Raw genomic sequence first — 24,681 nt, forward strand, 5'->3', positions numbered from 1 at the left:
CATTAGTCACTAAACACCTTAACAGGAATTCAACAAACTCAGTGTAGGCTTTGTGCGAAGTCTACATGGTGTTTATGTGTTAATGAAAATAGCAGCAGTGCTATAATCACATATTCTTGCCATTCATCATGCTTACATGAATAGATGCAAGGTTTTGTGGCTATCAACAGTGCTGCTGCCACAAAACCATACAGACCAACATGAGCACAGAAACAAGAAATATTTAAGCTTTCCTATGAGAAAACCTGCTCCGTGAGATCACATGAACAGCCACAATGACTACCAGGGGTGAAAATGCTGCAATAACAGCAGTAATGACACAGTAAGGAAAAGTGCACAATGCCCACTAAAACAATTATTTGCAGAATGAAATAATACAGGGAGAAGGTAAACAGCAAGGAAAATACAAGGGAAGGTACACTAGCAGGGAAAGTATGCTGATAAAAATGGACACAGACATGAAAGATAGGAATGAATAAAGAGGAACAGGGCATGGTAAATATGGTAATGTTCCCAAGATAGGATATGTCAATGTGTGAACACTTCCAAGACAAGTCAGTAGTGTAACATTAAGCACATATGTAGATAGCACATTACATACTGTTGTTTACACCTCCTGTCCGAGTATGTTATGATACTGACATGCATGATAGTATATATGTTATGGTCACACAAGGTTACACGTAGATGGAGGTGAGTCGTTATGATATAAACATCAATGACATGTTCACTGAAGAGGACATTTAGTAAGGATGGTATTTACTTGAGAGGGTCTGAGCATACTCTGAAGATCTGCAAAATGACTTGCTTGAATATGACTGACATGTCACCATAGTTCCTGATCAATCAGGAACACATAGCAACAGACTCATGGACAAATGTAGACAGAAACAGGCACAATCATCGACACTTTTAAAACGTTATGACCATTAATCTGTTGCATTGACAGAATATGTGATTAGAACTTATTATACATGTTCTACAGTAACAGACATCTACAACTGTAATGGCTGTCAGTATTCTATTAGGGGAATTCACCACCCCTTCTCCAAAAATAACCACTTTCTGGAGGGAGTTAAGACAGACAGCATTAAAGCTGGACCTGAAATCAGGAACAGTCCTGGCCAGTTGAGAGGTTTGCATGACACATAAGCTAAAATCCCCACCTGCAAAAATCAAACCCATGTCATCAATACTGTCACTGAGATGTGCATATACTGAGAGCAGTGCAGAAAGACGTATCACACAAGCATCTAGCAGAACACATTGAAGTGAAGCCTGCACTGTCAAATCCTAATGGGTATGCATCCCAGAGAATAGTTCAGTATGGCCTACCAGATGTGTGGGAGCTCACTGTGCCAAATGTGATACTTGACTAAAGCATCCCTGCCTGATGTAGGTATCAGCATTATGGATAACAACACATACAAACACTACATTATTATAAGTGGATTCCCTACATCAGCTGGGTATTGCTTGCATATGCCACATGTAATAGCAATATATATTGTCTGAAGCATCTACAATTGATGTGTGAATTAAAAAGTGATCCTTTATAATGAATGGTACAGCAGTATGTGAGACAGATGGCAATGCATCAACTATGCCCATGCACAGAAAGTACAGCTGTGCAAAGCCAAGTGTCAATGATCAAAGAAACTGTGACTATAATATTGTACACATGAAAAAAACTATGATAGCAGTATAAACTGCATTTTCTTTTGCAAAAATCTTTGTTCCAATCATTTATCAGCAGATATGATATGCAAGGACAGATCATTGCTGCACAGTATCTTCTGTTTACAGTATGGATAAATTGTTCCCTTAATCATTAACATTTTGTATTATAACTATTTATTTATTCACACATGAAAAACACAAATGAGAATTTTAAAGCATTAATTAATAAAATAAACTTTCCAAAGAAAAATGTACTTCTGGTCATTTAAAGCATTTTACAAAAGCTTTTCAAAACTGCTGAATATTAGAAAGCAAAAGTTATCTACTCACCATAACAATGCATCTGCTTTGTCCATTTTCATCATTCATCAACTAATGAGCCTTGGATCCAGCCTCAGATCTACCTTTGGCCACGTTTAAAGACTTGCCTCCATAGCTTGAGCTCCTTCTGCATTTACTTTATACAGAGCCAGTAGGCCTATGACTGCCCAGTCCACTGAGCCCACAGATATTGGGCAGATGGAGGGTGAGGACATTGATCAAGTAAGTGTGGCTACTACTGCTTCAGTGCCTATTGAGTCTAGCAGTAGCCAAAGTATGGGAGAGGTGCCATGCAGGAGGATTGATAGGGATGCTCGGAGGGGGCCTGCTGTCCCTCCTCCACCTGGTGCAGGTGTCACTTCCCGTGCCACTCTTTGTATGTTTAGGGCCACCATGGAGGCACAGGCACATTGCCATAGGTGCTCCACAAATGTTTAGGGTTGTGGATGAGGGTCAGAATGACATACACAACAGCCTCCACCATGTTGCTGATTCACTGGATTGGATGAATGACACATTGGAAAGAGTGGTGTCTGTGATGGATCAAGGGGTGTCTGTCATGGAACAAGCATTGTCTGTGATGGAATGTTACTGGGAGGGAACATCATCCTCATGGGCATAGGATGGCCGCAACATCTGCTGATAGCCAACATGGTCATGCCCGATCATGCTACTATAGTGGCAGCACTTCTACTGCTCTATCAGTGAGTGTGCTGTCAACACCCAGACATGGCAGGCAATGGAGTTGTGGTCCTAGTTGCTCCCATGAAGGGAGCTCATCCAGCAGACAGCAGTCATGTTAACACCACTGCATCTGAGCATTGTCCTGGATGTCAATGTGCCAGTGCAACTACTGGGAGAGCCAGTTCTCTTGGTTGGGGAGAACAACAATGAACTGCCACCTCTACCATGCACAACTCACACCTGTCCAACACACCAAGACATACAGCTAGTACCCAGCATGGCTGTGTTCATGCAAACACTCACACACCAATTTCACCTGGAGGACCCTACAGACATTCAACAGTTGCTTATTTTGTCACACTGCCCATTTTTTGTCCCACTGATTGCCTTCTTCTCCTTCATACTCACACACACTCACCATCCTCCTGTGGCAGCCTAGGCTTCATGCCCACCCACACAACACCCTGTCCAAGTAGTGATAACTGTGCCATATCCCTGTGTTCTACCTTTCTGATTCAGGGATACAAAATCTGTGTCTGAAGCTCAGGGTAAATAGCTAACTTACTGTTTGATATACCTGCATTGGTGTTGTAGAAATTTTATTGTACCTGTGACTTATATTGCCCTTGGAAATTTAGAGAATTGATAGCATCCATAGGTCACAACTTTATAGTGAATGCTGGTATAAGGGTTATAAAGTCAGAAACTGCAATGTGTATCATTACTTTGTAACTTCTCTCTGTAATGACCACCACACAACAGCTTGTGCAAGTGATAATAACTGTGCCATATTCTTGTTTTCTATATTTTGGATTTAGGGGGACAAAGGCTTCTATCTGATGTTCAGTGTGCATAGGTAACTTATGGCTTAATATATCTGCATTTGTGGTGTTTAACTAGTCATTGTACATTTGACTTATATTTACGTTGGAAAGTTCCACAGTTGATAGTATCAAAATGTCACGTTATAGTGGATGCTGTTGTGAGGGTTGTGAAGTATGAAAATGCAATGTGTATAATTACTTTCTGACATGTCTCTTACAGGATTTTCAACTCCAACCGTATGGTGTACATCACAGGTCAAGATATGATATTCCACTCTTAGGAATGTATGACAGCACAGCAATTTATTTTCCCTTTCCTTAGTGTTCTTCATTTAAAGTTCTTATTTGTTGCCACTGTTTGTGTTTGTGTCAGAGGGGAACCAACAGCTGTTGCAGGTTTAGGCAGACATAGGCGTGCTCAGTATGCCGTTGCACTGGTTAAGAGACAATGTATAGCACACTCACTCATCACCTAGTTGCCTAAAACCTTCCTCCTACTCATGTACATATAGTAACATTGATGTCAGGCAACTCACACAACCTTTACCTTCCCATGTATTGGCTGTGTACTGCTTGCATCAGACAGAGTAAGCTTGAACTAACATTGTGGCAACTGTTGCATTTACAAGGTAAGTCCTGAACCTGGAGTGTTTTGCTTAATATTATCATGGCATAGCCTTGTATTTCATCACTTGGTACAGTAGGCAAGTCAAAAGTGGAAGATTAGTACAGAAATTACATTAACATGTGACAGCAGAGACTTGTTTGCTTATATGTGTCCATTAACAAGTAGTAGGCCTTCACGCATCAAAGATTCACACAGTCATACCTCTCCAAGGTACTGATGATCACTGCATGTCCTCAGTTTAGCAAGATATGTTTGTAATGGAAAATCATTAAAGACAGAAGTTAGAAAGCAATGAGACTCACTGCAGTTTCTGACTTCACAACTCTCACAAAATCAAACAGCAGGCAGGATGCAAAACAAGGTCAGTAACAACAACAACATATCCTTGTTTGTGCCATAGCAGTAATTCATCTTTGCTCACCCCAGAGGAACACTCTGTGCTTGTTTGTGCCATAACTGTAACTCAGCTTTGTTCTGCCTTCAAAAGAACAGTGTACTCTTGCATGTACCATAACAGGAACTCACCTTTGCTTCTGCCCTCCAGAATAGCAGTCTGTGCTTGTTTGTGGCATCCAATATGCCCTCCAGTTGTTAGCAACTGTATATCAGATTATTCCATTTAATATCTTCACACATTTTAAGTTCCATGATATATACTGGCTTGCACACTGAATGTCTCTGAGTACTGGTCAGATAACTGATGAATGACCAAGAAACACAGAAAGGTAAGACAGAGCTGCATATTCGCAAGCAATTATCATAACATGTTGTATGATCAATAAGTGCACTACATCAAAATATACTAAATATAATAAATGTACAAATAGTTTATTCCTTGATATCAGTGTACATTCACTTACATTAGGTTGTGAGAGGAATGACTTCAGTTCTTTGCTGCAAAGCTGTTTGTGTGGCAAAGAGGGATAAGGCAACCATCCTGTTTTCTGAAGGTGCATTGGAGTAAGAGTTGAAATCCAGACTTATGTAGACATATCTCATTTGTACTAACATTTACTACTGTCTATGTCATAGATTGATTTTTCTCATTTCAAGTATTTCTCCCCTTTTCATTTATTTATTTATTTTTTTGGAGGGGCAGTGTTTACATGATGCACTGCTTAGCACAAATGGGTTTAGCAGTGCACAAACTGGATGAATGGACCAACCAGGTTGCAGACATGACCCAGACTGCCACAAATGGAAACTGGATGTATTCAATTAATACTAAACACATCACCTGGAAGTGTGCACCCTCAAGCACTCTGTTTGCACTTGCAAAGTGATGCTCAGTAGTTTCAAATGTTGCAAAACAAAAACGTGTGCAATCCCAGTAAGCATGATACCTGCAATTGGCAGGAAAATATCATTCTACATTGGTCTTGCTTTGTGATAGACATGGCAGGTGTTCATGGAGAAGGATTGAGAGTCCATGCTCAAAGGTGGGCTCTCCCGGTTCCAAAATGTTTGTTGGACTCCTAGTGAATGAACATGGGCTCAGGCTATTGCAGAGAGACTATTATGGCTCAAATTACAAGTCTGAGTCATGGAATAGTCTTGCCAGGGCTTTGACCAGTGCTAATGTTATCCCCCGCACTGGTGAGCAATGTAAACATCACTACAGCAACCTCCGAAGGAGGAAGAGGAATACCTTTGAACATTTGATCGAGGAATGTAGGACTGGGGGCACCCCACAGATGTGTAAGTATCAATTAGACAGACTACTTGTAAGAGTTAAAAGCTGAATATAGTCAGGACTGGTATTCATAATAGTATTCTGTTTTGTCTTTTTCTGCAGCCATCACAGACCGAGAACTGAATGTGCGAACCCATGCTGCTAGATTGGCATGGATGAGGGAAGCGTGTGGTATATAAGCAGCAGAACAGTACTGTTACTGTAGCATTCACTTTTAAGATATTTTGGGGGGCATCTTCTACAGTTGTGTCAAAGTGAGCATGCATATCTCAACTGTAACAGTAAGTATGTATGCATTACTCTGTAGTTCAAACCAACAGTATAGTATTAAACAATAGTCAACGGTTGTGGGTTCACATACCACACTTCCCAGCTATACAATACTGTTAATTTGTCATCAGTAGTGTATAGTTCATTCAAACCTCTATAATAGTGGCACAAATGGGCTGCTGTAAACTGTAATCTGTATAATTGGAACTCTAATATGTGCAATATATGCACACATCAAGGAATGATTGCTGCAATCTGTAGTATCATGTGCAATTCTTATGAGCTTGTTAGTTTTAAAAGTAAAAAAAATGTTAATAATTGATGATCTTAAAAGTAAAGGTAACAGAATAGAGTTAAATAATTGTAACAATGTATTGTTTGCCACATATGAAGTATTTAATGTTCTCCCTTTTTTTTCTCTCACCTCAACCCTTATCTTCTCTTTTTTTCCCCAAAGCATAGTGGGGTAGGCCTGCTCCACAGAATCCTCCTGGCCCCACCCCACTGGCAATGCACCAAGGTCCAGCATGTCTGGGACACAGCCTGGCAGCACCCCCTCTGCTGCCCTGCACTACCTGGCCCATCAGCTAGTTCTGCCATGTAGGATATGCCAGTGGTTCTCTCCAGGAGCATTGGTAGAGGTGGTGATTTTATCACATTCAATGAATTGCCAGGGTTGGTGCATAGGACTGTGCCACACAGTTGGTGCACAGCTACACTGGATGGAGACATTGCTCTCCATCATTGTACTTAATAACATGAGAAGGAGATGCAAATGTCAGACACTGCAGCCATCTGCGCAGTGAGGTGTCAGTGATGACAGTCCATTGGATGATGGCTCCATTCTCACTGTCACCCAGCTTGACATCCATGGGTTTGCAATGTCCCCACACTCACCCCATCCATGATCCTCACCCACCTCCTGTGTCTTTCATAATCCCTTTGTCTTGTCCTGTATGTCCTGTCTGTTAGCAATTTCTTCCTAACCTACCCAACCTACCTTATCCAGACATACCTACCTACATCCCTTCCCCAGCATTCCTCTCTGTCTCAAAAAAATGTGTACTGTCCCACAAAAATAAATGTCCCATACATAGTTCTCCATTTTGCAAACATGTCTTCTTGACACACTTGATTCAGTCCAACTGGCTGTACAACATTATTGTGTTGTGGTCACCTCTCTCTCGAGGTGACAGTCCAAATTCAGCTAATACTCTGCATATATGATCAGCTTTTTATTTTTGAGGAAATGGTTAGCTATGGTTTTTCCTACCACCCTCCTCCACATTCCTAGCCTCCTTTCAATATGTTCTTCCCCTGCTTGCTCCCCATTTCACCACTTTCCTATTTTCCATATTTCTTTTCTTTAAAGACCTATTGCACTATGGTATGCATCAAGCACAAATGCACAACAACAGCAAAAAGCAGTTACAAGTTTTAGATAAAATTGTATTTGAAATCATTACCATCTAGACAAAAACATATGTATTACTGCATTGAGTGCATGAATATGCTGCCACAGATTCAGTTAATTAGCAGGTATATTTTAGGGACCCAATACCAACTATCACACTTTAGAAATGTGGCTCGAACTGGTGCACTGCTTACATGGGTCAGCTCAAGTGGGTAGAATGTCACCTATGTTCCTGTGGATAATGTCCATGCTGATGCCTTCCTTAGCTTTGCACATAGCACATATTAGTAATATGGGTTATTAGTTGTATTTCTGCATGTTACCAGATTGACATGCATTGTAAATCATACATTTCATATTACTTTGTGTAGTGAAAGAGGGCCCTTAGTTGTTAATGTTTTCACATGTATTTTTATGTCATAACAATGAAATAGACAGTAAACATCAGAAATACAACATTATAAATTGTGATAAAATGACAACCGACAAGATTGCATAGTTAAGCAGTGTGCAAACTCATGCTGCATTGCTAATGTCAAACAAATTGCAGTGAGTCTCCAAAATATACCTGCTAATTAACTGAATCTGTGGCAGCACTTGTTAATGTATTGTTGTTGGAAGTAGATGTTACTGGGTTCAGTTATGGGTGTAGGTAGTACTTTTTCAAGTCTGTGTAATACTTTTAATTATATTTACAGATATTGCTGTCATTCCATGTTGCTTATCTTTGGTGCGTGTTGCTTTAAAGATAAGAAATGGAAATTACATACAACTTGATTTGAACCCACTATCAGCTGGGGCCCAGAAAGGAATGGCTCAATGCATAAACAGATGGTGCTAAAGGTGCAGTTGAGTAGCAGGTATAATTTAGAGACTGAATAGCAGTTGCAGACTTAACTGCTGTTGCAAATACCTGTTACTTAACTGACTCTCTGGCACCAGGTATTAATTTACTTAATGCAGTGATACATTCCTTTTTGGAGCCAGATGGTACTGGTTCCCAATATACCTGTATGTAATAGAGATAACTGCTTTTATACATTTGTTGCTTAGCGATGGTGTGAGATCCGCACCATCTAGCAATAATGCTTTATAAAAATATAAATAGACATTGTGCAATAATGCTTTATACATTACTGGGGATTGTGCAATAATGCTTTATACAAATTTACTCAAGAAGATAGGATGGTCATAATATGGGGACCAAGCAAAGGGAATACAAAGATAAATCCTTGCTAAACTGTACAAGTTAGTATTGATTATATACAATACATGTGCTACTTAACTTACTCTGTGGCAGCAGGTGTTAACACATTGTTTGTTGGATGCAGATGTTACTGGGTTTGAATACGGGTGTAGGTAGTACTTTTACAAGTGTCTGTGATACTTTTAAGTACATTTACATACATTGCTGCCATTTACCATTGCTGTGTGTTGGTGCACGATGCTCACCATTGTGCAATAATTCTTTAAAGAAAAGAACTGGGGAAGATAGGAAAGTGGTGAAGTGGGGAGCAAGCAGGGGTGAAAACAAAGTGAAAGCAGTGTGCACAAGGTTTGAAAATGTTGTGCAATGCTTACTATCTCTCAAATCTCTGCTTCTAATATCAGTGCTATGTGGTGCATTGCTTAAACAGTGGCAAAAAATGAAATGAAGAAAATTAAAGAAAGGGGAAAAGCAAATGCCACGCTGTCATACTATCCTTGGGCAGAATCACTACTATCTGTGTCATAGCTCTCAACCTTCCATCTCCAAAAAGAGGAACAGTAACCCTCATAATGTGGGATAAATGGGCAATATGTGGAAAACATACTATACCTTATTAACATCTTAAAGTAATGTAGAAACTTGTGCAACATTGTTGCTCGTCTGGTCATTATGGGTGTGTGAAAGGCAGATCATGCCTCCTGAACCTGATCGACTTCTTTGAGGCAGTCACCAAAGCTGTGGATGAGGGTAAGGTGGTTCACACAGCCTATCTTGACCTCGCCAAGGCTTTCAACACCATCCCCTATTCTGGAATTATAGCTAAACTCACTAAACTAGGTATAAATCCCTACATCACAAGATGGGTTGCCAACTGGCTCACTGACAGAACCCACACTGTAAAAGTTGCAGACTCCAAATCTGACCTCAAAGCAGTGACAAGTGGAGTACCACAGGGTTCCGTCCTGGGACCTCTCTTGTTTGGTATCTACTTCTCTGAAGTACAGGCTAACACAGAAGGCCTCTGGCTATTGAAGTTTGCAGAGGACTGCAAACTAGAAGCCATAGTTAAGTCCCCAAATGATGTGGACATCCTACGGAAGGGCCTCACTGAGACAGATGCCTGGTGTCAGATCCATGGCCTCAAGCTTAATGCCAAAAAGTGCAGTGTCATCCCCTTTGGTAAAAACTCTGTACCCATGAACTACCACATAGGCAGCAATCTACTTAACACCAAATGCGTGATAAGAGACCTTGGGACACAGGTGGACAGTAGTCTCTCCTTTGATAGTCACATTGCCACAGTAGTCAGGAAGTCCTTCTACATGGCACACCTCATCATAAAAGGATTCTCATTCAGGAAAAAAGAGGTCATTGTTCCATTGTTCCCTTCTACTCTGCACTCATTAGACCCATTATAGAGTACAACTCCCCTTTTGGAATGTACCTCACAAGACATCTGCAGCAGCTGGAAAGGCCACAGAAGTACCTTACAAAGATGATTACTGGCCACAAACAAATGCCCTACACTTACCACCTCAAAAAACTCCAGCTTTACTCAGTAGCATATCGCCTACTCTGAGGTGATCTCTGTCTAACATATACAGCTATGTCAAACCCACAGCTGTTGGACATGCTACATCTAAAGAAATCCCAATCCCTCTGAGCTACATGCTCTAGGGATCTAAACCTAGTCACCAAAATAAACAGGATATGCTGGAGGGATAGATTCCTGTCCTAGAGACTTCCTATATTCTGGAACAAGCTACCCATCTATGTCAAGCAAATTTCTTCATTAGCACTCTTCAAGAAAATTCTAGATGAGTGGATGGGAAATAGGAAATACACCCCGGATCACTTCTGTGTCTCTGCTGGACAGTGGCACAGGAAAATAACTTTCTTGGGTGGCGTAAGCTATGGAACCTTGCTGGCTAGGTTTACTTAGGCCCTTGGGCTGATAGCCTAGTACCTACCTATGAACCAATGAATGTATGAACCTATGAACTATTGTTGTCTCAGTTCAAGCAGCTTTATTACACACAAGCACACCAGGAATGAGGTTTGTAACTTAAACTTAACTCTGTACAGTGTAAGAAACACCTTGAAACTCTAGTTATGCTTTGAATGCCTTCGGCCAATTTGAAATAGTAGTTTATGCCCAAAACACTGTCTTCTGCTAAAAATCATCTCTCTTTGGGAAATGGATCATATACTAAATGGCAGTATTCAATGACATGCAATTACACAGAAATGATCTATGAACTCTTTGCATCTAAGACTGAAAAAAACATGGGGATTTAGCACGAGGGTAGCAGTCTCCTTGACTGTTCAAATCTCTTGGGTCAATGCATATTCTAATTTCATCTGAACTTTTCTTATGAGCAGCTACCATGGAAGACCCCACTCAGTTGGTTCTGTGACTGTGACAAATCACACCTTGCTCTACCATTTTGTCTAACTGGACTTTGACTTTGTCCTGCATAGCTATTGCAACTCTCCTTCCTGGTCTGACCACTGGACTGACCTCTGGGTCTACTTTCATGCAGTACACAACTGGAAGTTTGATTAACTTGTTGTCAAACACATCAGCATACTCTGAGAAAATAGCATCAGTAAAGCTGGAACTGGGACATGTGCTTACATGATGTACATCTTTGGTAAAAGAAAGCAGTTTCATTCTTAAACTGTATCTGAGACCTAATAATGACTGCATAGGTTTTTGGACTACAGAAAACTGCAAGCTGTAACTGTTCCTAGCTGAATAGCATGAAAGCACTACTGAGCCCTCAATTTGAATCTCTTCACCTCCATAAGCAACATTCTTCACACAATTGGGCAAATTAAGTTGCTCACAAGCTCTCACTCTAGCAAATGTTTCTGCTGACATCACATTACACTTTGAACCAGTGTCTACTTTGAGTTCCGTGGGCTTACAATTGATCAGGACAGTACAAAGTACTTCATTCCTGGCCAGTAAATCTACTGCAATAACATTTTCACTGACCACTGATACACCATCTACAGAGAAAGTAAGGTTACAGCTTTCTACATGATCAACTTGCTTTTTTGAGTGACCTTTCTTAATAACTGAATGAGGCTTGCTTGACTTCTAAAACTTTTCACAGTGGTTCCATTTTTTACACTAGTGGCATTGCTGGCCAAATGCTAACCACTTTTCTCTTCTAGACTCATGATTGACACCACAATTGCAACAGTTAACAATAAGACTTGACTTGGATTTTGCTGACATCCTTATACTGCACTGAGCATGTCCATTTTGCTGAGCTAGTCTTGGAACTTGCTAGAAAGTTATGGGTCCTCCCTGGGAATCCTGCAGGGGTTGCAGCTGTCATGTGCTTATTACTGCTTCTGCTTCCCACGTGCTGCATGCTGTCTATCCTTGCTCTAGAGGTTGCTAAAACTAAGCTCTTATCACTTGTAGACATACTTGTATGCCTTTCTATGAGCTCATGGATTTGAACAATCTCTGTTGCCTTGCTCAACTTTAAATCACTGTCATGAAGCAAACTTTTTTTCACTGCAGCACTATTAACACCACACACAAGGTTGTCCTTTATTAACTCATCTTTCAAGTCACCAAATCTGCTCAGTTTAGCCTCCCTTATTTCTGAAGTCAGTGATATAAGCTGCAAAAGTTTCCCCTGGCTTTTGGTCTCTTGTATAAAATAGGTGCCTCTCTAATGTAACATTTGTCTAGGGGTAGCACATTTCTCTAAATTTACATTTCAAGAACTCAGGGTCTTCCCTTGATTCAGCTCATACAGCAATATGGCATTTCCCCCTCTCCTTTATATACTGCTGGTGCACACACAAATGAACACTCTCTTTCAAAGGCCTCTGACCCAGCTAAGTTAAGCAAAATGAATGCCCTTGTACATGCATCTTTGTCAGAAAAAGCAGCTTGTATGAAAATATCATATTCCTGCTCAAATACTCTTCAACTGTCTGCAATATTATGATCAAACACAAGTGGACTGGGTCTGCAAATTGTCTCTGTCATATCAACACACAGTAGTGAAGGTGCTTGGAATTATATACAAGCACAAACACATAAATATATGCCAGAATTTTATGCCAGAACTTGTAATTATGCCCAGTAGCACAACAGACTTTTTGAAACAACTGTGCTTTCCCAAATAAATCTCTGTAACAAAAGAATACTTCAAAATCACAGTACGTTGTGAAACCACTTCTTATCAGTGTAAGAAAAACTCTGAAATGACTGTACTTTGCAAATAAACTGTACACAGCAGAAGAAGCTCAGAGTAAGAAACACTTTGAAATGAATGCACTTTGCAAATAAACTATACACAGCACAAGAACCTTTCACAATGTCTGTACTTTGCAAAATAACTCTGTACAGTGTAAGAAACACATTGAAATGGCGGCACTCTGTGAATAAATGGATACAGCACAAGAAACTTTTTCAAAATGGCTGTACTTTGCACTTTGCAATATAACTGTACTTTGCACACAGCAGAGTCTTTAAAATAATTGCACCATAATAAAGCACACACTCTGCAAACACTTTGCACACTCTGAGATACTTTGAATAACGCTACTTAATGCTTTGAATGGCTTCAGCCAATACAAAATAGTAGTTTATGCCAAAAACATAGCTGGACTTAGGCATAGGCTAACTAGGCAGTCATGTAGGGTGCCGCTCTAGTAGGGGCACTTTTGCAGTATTTATTTGGTGTAGGTAGACCAGGATGAGGGCACCGGGTGGTGGGGTGAGGGGGCGCCATGGAGCCCTTTTGCCTAGGGCACCAGTTGATCTAACGCCGCCCCTGGCCAAAAAACATGGTCTTCTACTACAAAACATGCACTCACCTTGCTCTTTAAGCTTATTTTGCCCTTTTATTGTATTGTTATGCAAATTTAATCTGTCATACTCTTTATATGTTACTTGTGCCTGTTTTACTTTAAACATGCTTCTTATGCAAACCAAAGGTAATTCTGAGCCCCATATGAATATCTCTGCTAGTGTTATCAAATATCATAGTTTCAAACATTTTGTTTAATTAATAATGCTTTTTGTGCCTTTCATTTGATTAATAATGTATTTTGTGCTACTCGTTTGATTAATGTGTTTTGTGCCTTACAAATGCTCCATTTCATTTTCTTTGCAAAATAAATCTTTTGTGCAAGTTTTGGTTAATTTGGTTCATTTCCAGCCCTTTTTGATTATTTGAGCCCTGTTATCACCCAATCTGCTCAATACACCTTCACCTTCAACTCTGCACCTCTTGGCTTGAAGAAGTTGCAGTCTCTTTCCCACTTCTGACACCATATCACTCGTCTGGTCAGAATAAAGCAGACAAACTATTGTGGGTTCAGTTCAAGCAGCTTTATTACACACAAACATATCAGGAATGAGGCTTTGTAACTTAAACTTAAATAAACTTATAAACAGACTGACCACAGTGATACATGTTAACACTCTGGCTGTTATCTCAAAATGGCACTTCTGCCTACATATGATCACTATTTATATGCTCGTGCTTACATCTGGAAATGCTTCTTAAAGTTACATACACACACTCTGTTCTACAAACATGAACTGTGTAAGACCCAAAATGAGGTATGTGAGAGGCCTGTAACCATACTTGGAAATACTATCCACAGTCTCATAAGAGGTTTTGCAGACAGCATGAGCCACAAAACCTTGGTTAATCACACCATGCCTCTTTAATATGTATGGTGCAAGCCATGTGTTGCGCAACATCACTTCTGTGGTGACACTCCGTGTATGGTCTGTGCGAAACCTACATAGAGTTTATTGAATCCTGAGGATTGACTTTTATCCCAGTTGCATTGCAATTCAATTGTTTTAATATTATTATAATTAATTGTGCTTGCACAATACCTATCTTTAAAGTGGTAAGAGTATAAGCAGTTTTTTTTTTTACTTGAAGATTTTATATGAAATGTAAAGTAAGTAATCAAGGAGAATTAGTTGTCATGGAATGTGATGATCTTTTCTACTTCCACTGCTACCAAAATAACTCAGCATCTAGTTTTAAGGCATTAAGGGATCTAAACCTTGTCATCACAATGAATAAAACATACCGGAGGGATAGGTTCCTGACCCAGAGACTCCCCAGACTCTGGAATAGACTACCCATACATGTCAAGCAGAGTACCTCTTTGGCTCTCTTCAAAAGGAATCTTGATGATTGGATGGGAGATAGGAAATTCACCACGGGGATCACGTCAGTCGCCCAGCTAGACAGGGGTCCAGGGAAGTAAATAATGTGGGAAGAAATAGCCAGGGAATTGTTATGGCTAGGCTTGTATAGGCCCTAGGGCCGATAACCTAGTACCAACCTATGAACCTACAAACCTGTTAAGAAAACCACAGAATATTGCTGGACCAAAAAAACACCATCCCTGAGATTCAGCAAGCAGCCATGCAGGAATAAGTTATTCCTGCATGGCAGGGACTATTCCTGTATTGGATGGCAGCACGCCTTGCATATTCATGAAGGTGCACTGCCTGTGCTGTTAAGCGAACACAGAGCTGTGTATGAATGCAGGAGGTGTGTCTGAGAGCAGAGCTCTCACAATACACACAACCCCCACACTCCAGAATTGCCTTTCAGCAATTAAAATGAGCAAGAATGCTCATAACACCCCCACCACATCAGGAAAACAAAAGTTTGTTTGTGTCTTTCGGCTTTTCCCAGTTTGGGGTCACCACAGCAGAACTCCGGTCCACTAATGATTGGTAGTGGATTTTTACGTACCAGGTTACCAGCCCTGACGCACAACCTTCAATGAAGGCATGCCCCATTCATGTATGCCTCCACACAGAAGATGTTCTAGCTGAGAATCGAACAGGACAACGTCTTGCTATGAGGCGACAATGCTACTGCAGCACCACTACTGCATTTATCAGGAAAACAAAAGTGGCAAAGGGAAAAGGGACAAATGTCCGACCACCTTATACCTCTCAACTGTATGGAGTTTCGCAGAATGTCCATATTTTTCCTCATATTTTTGGTGTATTCTTCCTAAAATCTGTACTTTCCTGGCAAATAGTTGAGGACTGAAGTCTTTAAATAATGAAAAACATTTGAGTTTAAGACTCCACATCCTTCAGAAAATTCATGCTAATACAATATCTATTATTATATCAACTTTCTAAAAGTTTGTAAGAGCAATATTTAAAATCTGTCCCTATTTGTCCCCCCATCATTTTAGGGTTTGTCCAGATTTTGTGCTCTAAGAGGGTGAGATGTATGTCCACCATGAAGCAGAAAGATGATAAAAGTACAGGGTTTAACATTATCAGGGATATTCTGAAGGGTATAGCTAAAATAACACAACAAAACTTTTTTTTTTATAAATGCGAAAAAGTTTAAGAGTAGCTACGCGGGTGTGCTCATTCCTTAGCTATGCTTAGTCCAGCTTAAACAGCACAAGAAGTTAAATAACAAGAGACATGCAGCATAAGCAGTATCGCAATAGTGTAGTGGTCACAGCATACGCTTTGTGAGCAGCTATTCCCAGTTCGATCCCCACTGTAACCGAATCGCATTTTAAATGTGACAGCAGTGCATAAACATTTTTTTGCATTACCTACTAAATAACATGTATTTGTCAACCGTAGTACTGCATTAGGTCCAGATGTAAGGTGTCAGTTTAATAAAGTTGTGAAATCCCCATTTAAACACATGTGCTCCATACAGTATAGTCGCACATGAATAAATGCAATGAAAGCACATTGGGGGATGTCAGGGACAGTCAACAAATTTATGATATGTACTGAATGATGAATTAATGTCATACAGCAGATAGTCTAAAAAATGAAAAATAAGCAATGCTAAGCATTTCACAGCTGTGCTTACCAGATGTAAGCATTGTGTAAATATGCTAAGCAATGAGTAGCCCAGCTAAATGGATTTGCCCATTGGTAAGCAGTGCTGAACCTGCCCCTTTAAGCAATGCCAACCTTAGCTAAGCAGGTTTGTCTGTAGCTTAGCTTAGCTCAGTATATTCAAAACCATCCAATCATGGCAAAGGGTGGGAAATCGGCCGTATTTAAACCCCACAGGTGGGAATAAAGCTCATAACTGGTCGCAGCTTCTCACTGTAGGCAGAATGGTGGGTGTTGGAGAGGACATGTGCTTCTGTGCACAGCACTGGATCATCTGGGAGTCCAAGGTCATGGTAGGACCCCTGGTAAAAAAACATGATGAGAGACTGCTGCAGGGCCAGTACAAAGGCTCCCAATATAAAGCAAAAGCCTGGAAACGTCTCACCCATGACCTCACCAGTGCCACTGGTATCCCTCGGACTGGTGAACAGGTCAGGCACCACTATGCTGACTTGAAAAGGAGGAAGAGGGAGCTCTTGGACCAGTGGGTCCAAGAGTCAAGGCAGAGGGGTGATGTCCCAGCAGTGTGTAAGTACTCATACCTGTAACTGTTTAATAATGTCCAGCCTGTGTATATGATGGATAGGTATGGCTAAATATTTCTCTATTTCCCTTACAGCTGCAGCTGAGTGGGCTGTGAATCAGGAAGCCTATGCGAGTAAGCTGCAAAGGCTGCATCCTAAGGCTGGTGAATAACAATCTTCCATGTAGTAGTCATAGCAAATAAATATAAAAGTAGTAGAAAGTCAGCTGCCAATTTAAAAACTGTTGTGTGTATGGGGTGTACTGAATAAACCAGACACTATGACAGTAATAGTCCAGTATAGATCATATTTAAATAAAACTGTAACTGCCTGGCAATAAAGCTCTAAATCCTGGACTGGTTGTGTTTACTCTGGTATTGTAGGGCATTTTTAGTGTTGCATTCTCTGAATAATAATGTTGTATTAACCACTGTTACCCACACTGTGCTACATAATAAAACTGTCTAGAAATGTCTTTATAAGACTGTTGTAATTACAAGGTCAGACTGTACAACTGAGAGAGGCTTAAAAAACACTAAAGGGATAGACAGCAATATCCAAACAGCACACTCTGCTGAAACTTAAATTGTTGTATTTTTATCAGACACAGCCATGGTTCGAATCCTGGGAGTAGTAGTAAGCTGTATGCATAATCATAACTCTCAACCGTACACATTTGTTCAGAATGTCCAGATAATTGGCTCATATTTTCTGCCTGTTACCCTGTCACCCTGGCAAATCAGCGGGATGATCTCAGAATTCTAGTTAGCAAATAATGACATACATCTGATTTTCGGACCTCAAAAACTTCAAAAAATGTATATGAAAACAAACCTGTTACTGTAGCAACTTTCCAAGTTTATGCAAGCAATATTCAAAATATGTCCCTATTTCTACCCCCGTGTTGTCAAGCTATGACCAGAGTGTGCGCATTAACAGAGTGAAAGGTATGTGCATAATATTAACTCATAATTTGGGAATATGTGTGGAAACAGTCAATTAGTGTTAACAAACATTCCCTCCACAGGTCTGTCAAATAAGAAAACTGTGCCTGCCAATAAAGATTGAAATCCTGGACTGATAGTGTTTACTCTGGTATTGTGAGGCTGACATGTAGCTTTCAGTAACATCTGATATCAGAATAGTACTGTTGTGCCAACCACTGTTTTTCACACTGTGCTACATACAAAATATGTCTAGGAATGTCTGTATGGAGACTGTTGTAATTACAAGGTCAGATTGTACAACCGAGAGAGACTTAGAAAGAAAACACTGAAGAGATAGACAGCAATATTCAAACAACACACTCTTCTGACACATAAATTGTGGTATTTTTATCAGACACAGCCATGGTTTGAATCCTGGGAGTGGTAGTAAACTGTATGCATAATTATACCTCTCAACTGTACAAATCCTTTCAGAATGTCCAGATAACAGGCTCATATTTTTTGCTTGTTCCCCTGTCCCCATGGCAAAACAGTGGGATGATCTCAGATTTGTAGACAGCAAATAATAACATACATTTGATTTTCAGATCTCAAAATCTTCAGAAAATGTATATGAAAACAAATCTTGTCACTCTATCATCCCTCCAATTTTATGAGAGCAATATTCAAAATATGTTTCTAGTTGTATCCCCATGTTGTCAAGCTTTGACCAGAGTGTGTGCAAAAAGAGATTGAGAGGTATGTGCAAAATATTAACTCAGAATATGGGGATATGTGTAGTAACAGTCAGGTAGTGTTAATAAACATTCCCTCCACAGGTATACCAGGTAATAGATGTAGTATTTATCTATAACACAGTTGAAGTATACACTTGTTTACCAACATACCACTGGCCAAACCAAGGCCATAGGGTAGTATAATAATACCTGTACCTTAGTGATTAGAGCAATGATCATTAAAGTTGTGAGAACTACAAGGATATATAAATTGTTAATTGACATCCCCCACCATATCTGCAACAATAATCTAAATACACAAATCAATGGGTATGTTAACACCAAACCTACTATTAGGACATATGTCCTATTGTTCAATAAATATTAAAATGTGTTTCTATTAATGTTCCATGTTGAAATACTATCATTGGTGGCCTGTTGCTATCAATGTAACCTGCATGCCATTATAATGGCCACTGTGGTTCCTTATATGCGTCTATTCTGTTTGCTATGCAACTGTTCCAAATCTGGTGTTTTGGGTTACTGGAAATATCTATGCATGCTGTTATAACTAATCATGGGTTGTGTTGATTATTACTAACCCACAAATGTTTTAACTGCAACTCCATAGCACATTTGGGAAGGCCGGTCCCAGCGGAACTACCTTTCCCACCTCATCTGGTCATGGCACTGCCATGTCTGGGACCAACTCCAACCCCAGGACCTCCTCATCCACTGGTCCTGCACCACCTTCAGGTGGAACCACCTCAGGGGAGGGAGCTTGGCCCCTGGGAGTGGGCACGAATAAGAAACTCTCACCCATAGTCAGGTCTGGGGACTGGTGTGTAGTGAGCTCCAAAGGGAGTTTGGAGAACTGTTACACCAACTTGAGGGCCACATAGTGCATTTAGAGGGTCAGCCTCCCCGTACGACCCAGCCCCCAGAACAGTCACGTTTGGTGCCATGAAGGTGCAATGGTGACTGCCCATGGGTGGGGACCTCAGTCCCACTATTTCCATTTGGGGGTTCATGGGTTTCCGATTTCCAAACACCCCTCCCCATCCAAGGTGTTTACCTCCACATGTCATATAACACCCCTGTATTTTTTTCTTGTCTGTCTTGTCTGTCTTCCTACCCAACTTACCTCCCCAGATACAGCTACTATCCTTCCCCAACATCCCTCTCTCCCCATTAAAAAAGGGCAATCTGTTCCCAAATAATAATTCCGCCCCATAGATAGCTGTCCATTTTGCACAGGCATCCTCTGGACACATGTAATCTGGTCTAATTGGCTTCACAACATATTATTGTTGTCCTCACCCCTCTCTCAGAGGTTTGAGTGTCCAAATCTACCTCCAAATTCAGTATATATGAATAGCTGTTGCTGTAGAAGAAATGGACAGCTATATACCTTTCCTACACCCGTCCTGCACATCCCTAGCTACTTTCCCTATTTTCTTTCTCTCTGCATGCCCCCTTTTTCACCACTTTCCTATCACCCCTTTTTTTCTTTTAAAGAAACTGGTGCAGGGGTAAGTGGGAGTAAGCACTTTTAAGCAGCAGTAAGCGGGTTTAAGCCTGTTTGCATGGCGGCAAGCAATGGAAACACAGATTAAGCACTTTTATGGCTGTCTGGAAGCATATTCGATCAGACGTTAGCATTGCTTACTGCCACGCAAATCCGCACAAACCCATTTACAACTGCTTAAAAGTGCCTTAATCACTCAGTATCCAACAGCCCTTGTTCTGCCCAGCAACAAAATGATCAGCCCTTGCAAGTCTTGAAACCAGGACCCTGTCCACCATAGCCACAATAATTTACCACTAAGCCATTTGAGATGTATATATATATATATATATATATCTGATGTTTTCTCAAACATATCATGCAGCACAGGCATTCAACAGTAGGGAAAATGTATTTATATATGTAGATGTATATATGTATGTGTATGTATATATATACACACACACACACACACACACACACACACACACACACACACACACACACACATACACACATCTAGATATATATATATGTATATATATGTAGACATACATGTGTATGTATGTATATATATATATATATATATATATATATAAAATATATATAATATATATATATATATATATATATATATATATATATATATATATATATATATACATGTGTATTGCATTCGCACATTGGATCCACACTGTGAACCTCTCACTGCAAAACATCTTACCAAACACACTGTTAATGGGGGTCAAGGGGCCCAGGTTAGGGATCTCTTGTAATTATTGCCATTTCCCCCTCCTCCACAGCTGAACAGATATGCCCCAACAAGTTAACAGTAATCCATCTCAGCTGTAAGATGTCAGGATGATATCTGTAACATATCATGCAGAACAGTCAGTCTACCATAGGGAATGTACAATGTGGAAGCACTAAACATTCCAATGATACATACACACACACACACACACACACACACACACACACACACACACATATATATATATATATATATATATATATATATATATATATATATATATGAAAATATTACTATCTATAGATATGTATAAGAAGAGTATATTTAGAGGGTGCACAGGATATCAAACAGCCATTGTTCCTACATTTGTCACCTTTTAAAATGGCCAGTGTTGGATTCTTTCCTACAAATGAGAATTATTGCATGAAACATATACCTACACACAATACAAAAGACATGATACTGCACACAAGTTTGCATACATAGAAATGTTTATTTGTGTACTATTTCTGATGTTTATGCCATTTCTTATAGCAGTTAGGTGTTTGGAATACATAACTGATTAATGCAACTCTCAAACAAAACATTTGATACAGTAATGAGAAAAACATAACATAATTTGCTGTCCAAGCTAAAGGCCTTCAAGTAGTACAACAGTAAAAAAATTGCCTTGAAGATAAGAACCAATCAACACTTAATTACAGATGTAGTTCAGCAGCTTCCAATTATTCTCTGTACTCAACCCCTAGGGGAAAGTATTAGTTGTCACAATGTAAATGCATCTGTTACATAACAATGCTTAACTTAAAATGTCACTATCTCACGGACAAACAGAACTGTGTGTAAGGCAGTAAGCTATAGCCCACCACTGTTCCCATGGTGAAATGTATGAAAATGTACAGCCTTAATGTTTCTTACTACTGATATCCCTCACAGCCTAAGTTAAAAACATGTAATACCCCTCCCCCATAAAATGTCTTACAAGGGCATTGAACAGTGTTTTCCATACACTGACCTCTGGACTATACAAGGTCACACACGTTTTGTCCATCTGTTGTCCTCATATATATGGACCCTACCCCAAAATTTGTGTGGGAGTCCACAACATAACTGGAATGATAACAGGAATGCCAGCACTAAATAATGATAGGCCATTACCTAACAAACTCTTACTGAATGACATCTGGACAAAGCCTGGTATATATGTGGAGGACAGAGGCTGGAACACAGGGCCATATTTGCAATATTGCTGTTATACACTGTTAAAGTTGCTGGTGTTCCAGGATTGGTAGCAATATACCTTTACTCAGGAATATGAAGGCATAAACACAAATGGATGTTGCCATGTACCGATAGCAATCAACGGAGATAATGCCCCTGATTTGTCAGACACAAGACATGTGTGGTGAACAGACAAAACATAACAGCCAATCCTCTGGCCATCATGTGGATAGGCTCACAGTTGAGAGCTATGCAGACAGACTGCATTCCATGCAAAACTAGCATGTATACAGAAACCCTGTAAAACCAGCAGTATTAATTGCATATAACAGCAATGCTCACACTGTCCGTAGGTCTGAAACCTTATACAAACATGTATTTGGCCTGTGTCCACAAGTCCTGTTGTAAGAGGTATTGCTACCTGTGGTTTGTAACACTGCTGCCCACACACAGAAAGGATGACTTCCATACAGGAAAGGTAAAGGGAAAATGCCCCCATGATGTAGTCATTTATAGTAGTGGGTTGCTATGACATTGGCTATTGGAAGTACTACATAGCTGGCTACATGCAATTAGCAAGTGGGGAGCACCAATTGGTGCAGAGGCCATCACCTGATCATGAGAAACACCTACAAAGGTCATACTGCAACCTATTCAAACCAGCTCAATCCCTGTAGTGGAGAGAGAGAGAGAGAGAGAGAGAGAGAGAACAATAACACTAAAAAAATATTACTTCAAAAAAATAATAAAAACACCAACCAAGGAAGATATCGTAGGGGTACACTGAAGAGAGCACAATAATAAAACAAGTATGTGAAACATGTATGCATGTAATTGAATGTAGTACTTGGTCTGTAATAATGGGATAGATGATGTTGAAAGATTTATATGTGCCATCAAGACTTGTTGCTTTAATGATGTCTTGCTGAACAACTGCTATGGACATAGCATGTGGTCCTGTGGGTAGTGGGCCATACCTGTTGACTGTTCGGATCTGCAGAGAATGAAAAGATGTAAGCCATCATAGTGTTTGTTCTGTTCCTCCAAACATGTATATTAGTCTGGCAAACAGCTGAAGGTGGAAGTAATGAAGTCATATTAGACATGAGTGTTAGACCCCACCACCTTCAGAACAGTCATGCTAATGTGAAATGTATCATGCACAAACTTCATAGATTTGTAATAGGCTTATCTATAATCTGTCCCTATATAGCACCCCTAATGTTAGGCTGTGTCCACATGTGATTCTCTGTTTTGTAGCAAGGCAAAACAGTGCAGCAGTTGAGGAAGGAGGTACAGAGTATGGATCTGATGTCTGAAGGCACTCCATATATATATATATATATATATATATATATATATATATATATATATATATATATATATATATATATATATATATATATATATATATATATATATATATATACACACACACACACACACACACACACACACACACACACACACACACACACACACACACACACACACACACACACACACATATATATGCGCATACATTTTCCCTACTGTTGAATGCCTGTGCTGCATGACATGTTTGAGAACACATCACACATATCTGCAGCTCAGATGGCTTACTGGTAAATTGATGTGGCTATGGTGTGCAGGGTCCTGGGTTACACACTTGCAAGGGCTGATAATGCATTTGCTGGCCAGAACAAGGGCTGTTGGATACAGATTGATTAAGGCACCTGTAAGCTGTTGCAAATGGGTGCAAAACAGACAGTTATGTATGGTGTGACATTTGTGTTGGGAACAGATTGCCCTTTTTTTGTTAAGGCAAGAGTGGGATGTTAGGGAAGGATAGTAGGTATATATGGGGAGGTAGGTTGGTTTGGGAGACAGACAAGACAGCATACAGGGGCGGTATATGACACATGCGGTGGGTAAACACCTTGGACGGGGAGGGGTGTTTGGAAATTGGAAGCCCATGAGACGTCAAATGGAAACAGTGGGACTGAGATCCCTACCCATGGGCAGTCACCACTGCACCTTGACAGCTCTGAATGTAAGGTGGTTGTGCTGGGGGCTGAGCAGGAGGGGCAGGCTGAACCTCTACTTTTCTACTTGTGTCACAAGGGCCTCAAGGTGGTGTAGCAGATCCCACAATTCTCTGCAGAACTTCCTATGCATCAGTCCCTGCACCTGACTTCAGGTTACAGGATCCTGTCTGTGCGCACTCCCAGGGGGGCACAAGCACCATCCCCTGAGGTGGTTCCACGTGAAGGTAGTGCAGGACCAGCAGATGACGAGGGCCCAGGTTGGGTCCAAGAAATGCTGTGGCCTAGTGCCATGGCCAGATGAGGTGGGAGAGGTGGTTCTGCTGGGAACAGCCTTCCCAAACATGCTATTGTCTTGCAGTTT

The sequence above is a fragment of the Protopterus annectens genome, chromosome 3.part0 (genome assembly GCF_019279795.1).
Source record: "Protopterus annectens isolate FY-2018-M chromosome 3.part0, PAN1.0, whole genome shotgun sequence".
Taxonomy (NCBI): domain Eukaryota; kingdom Metazoa; phylum Chordata; order Ceratodontiformes; family Protopteridae; genus Protopterus; species Protopterus annectens.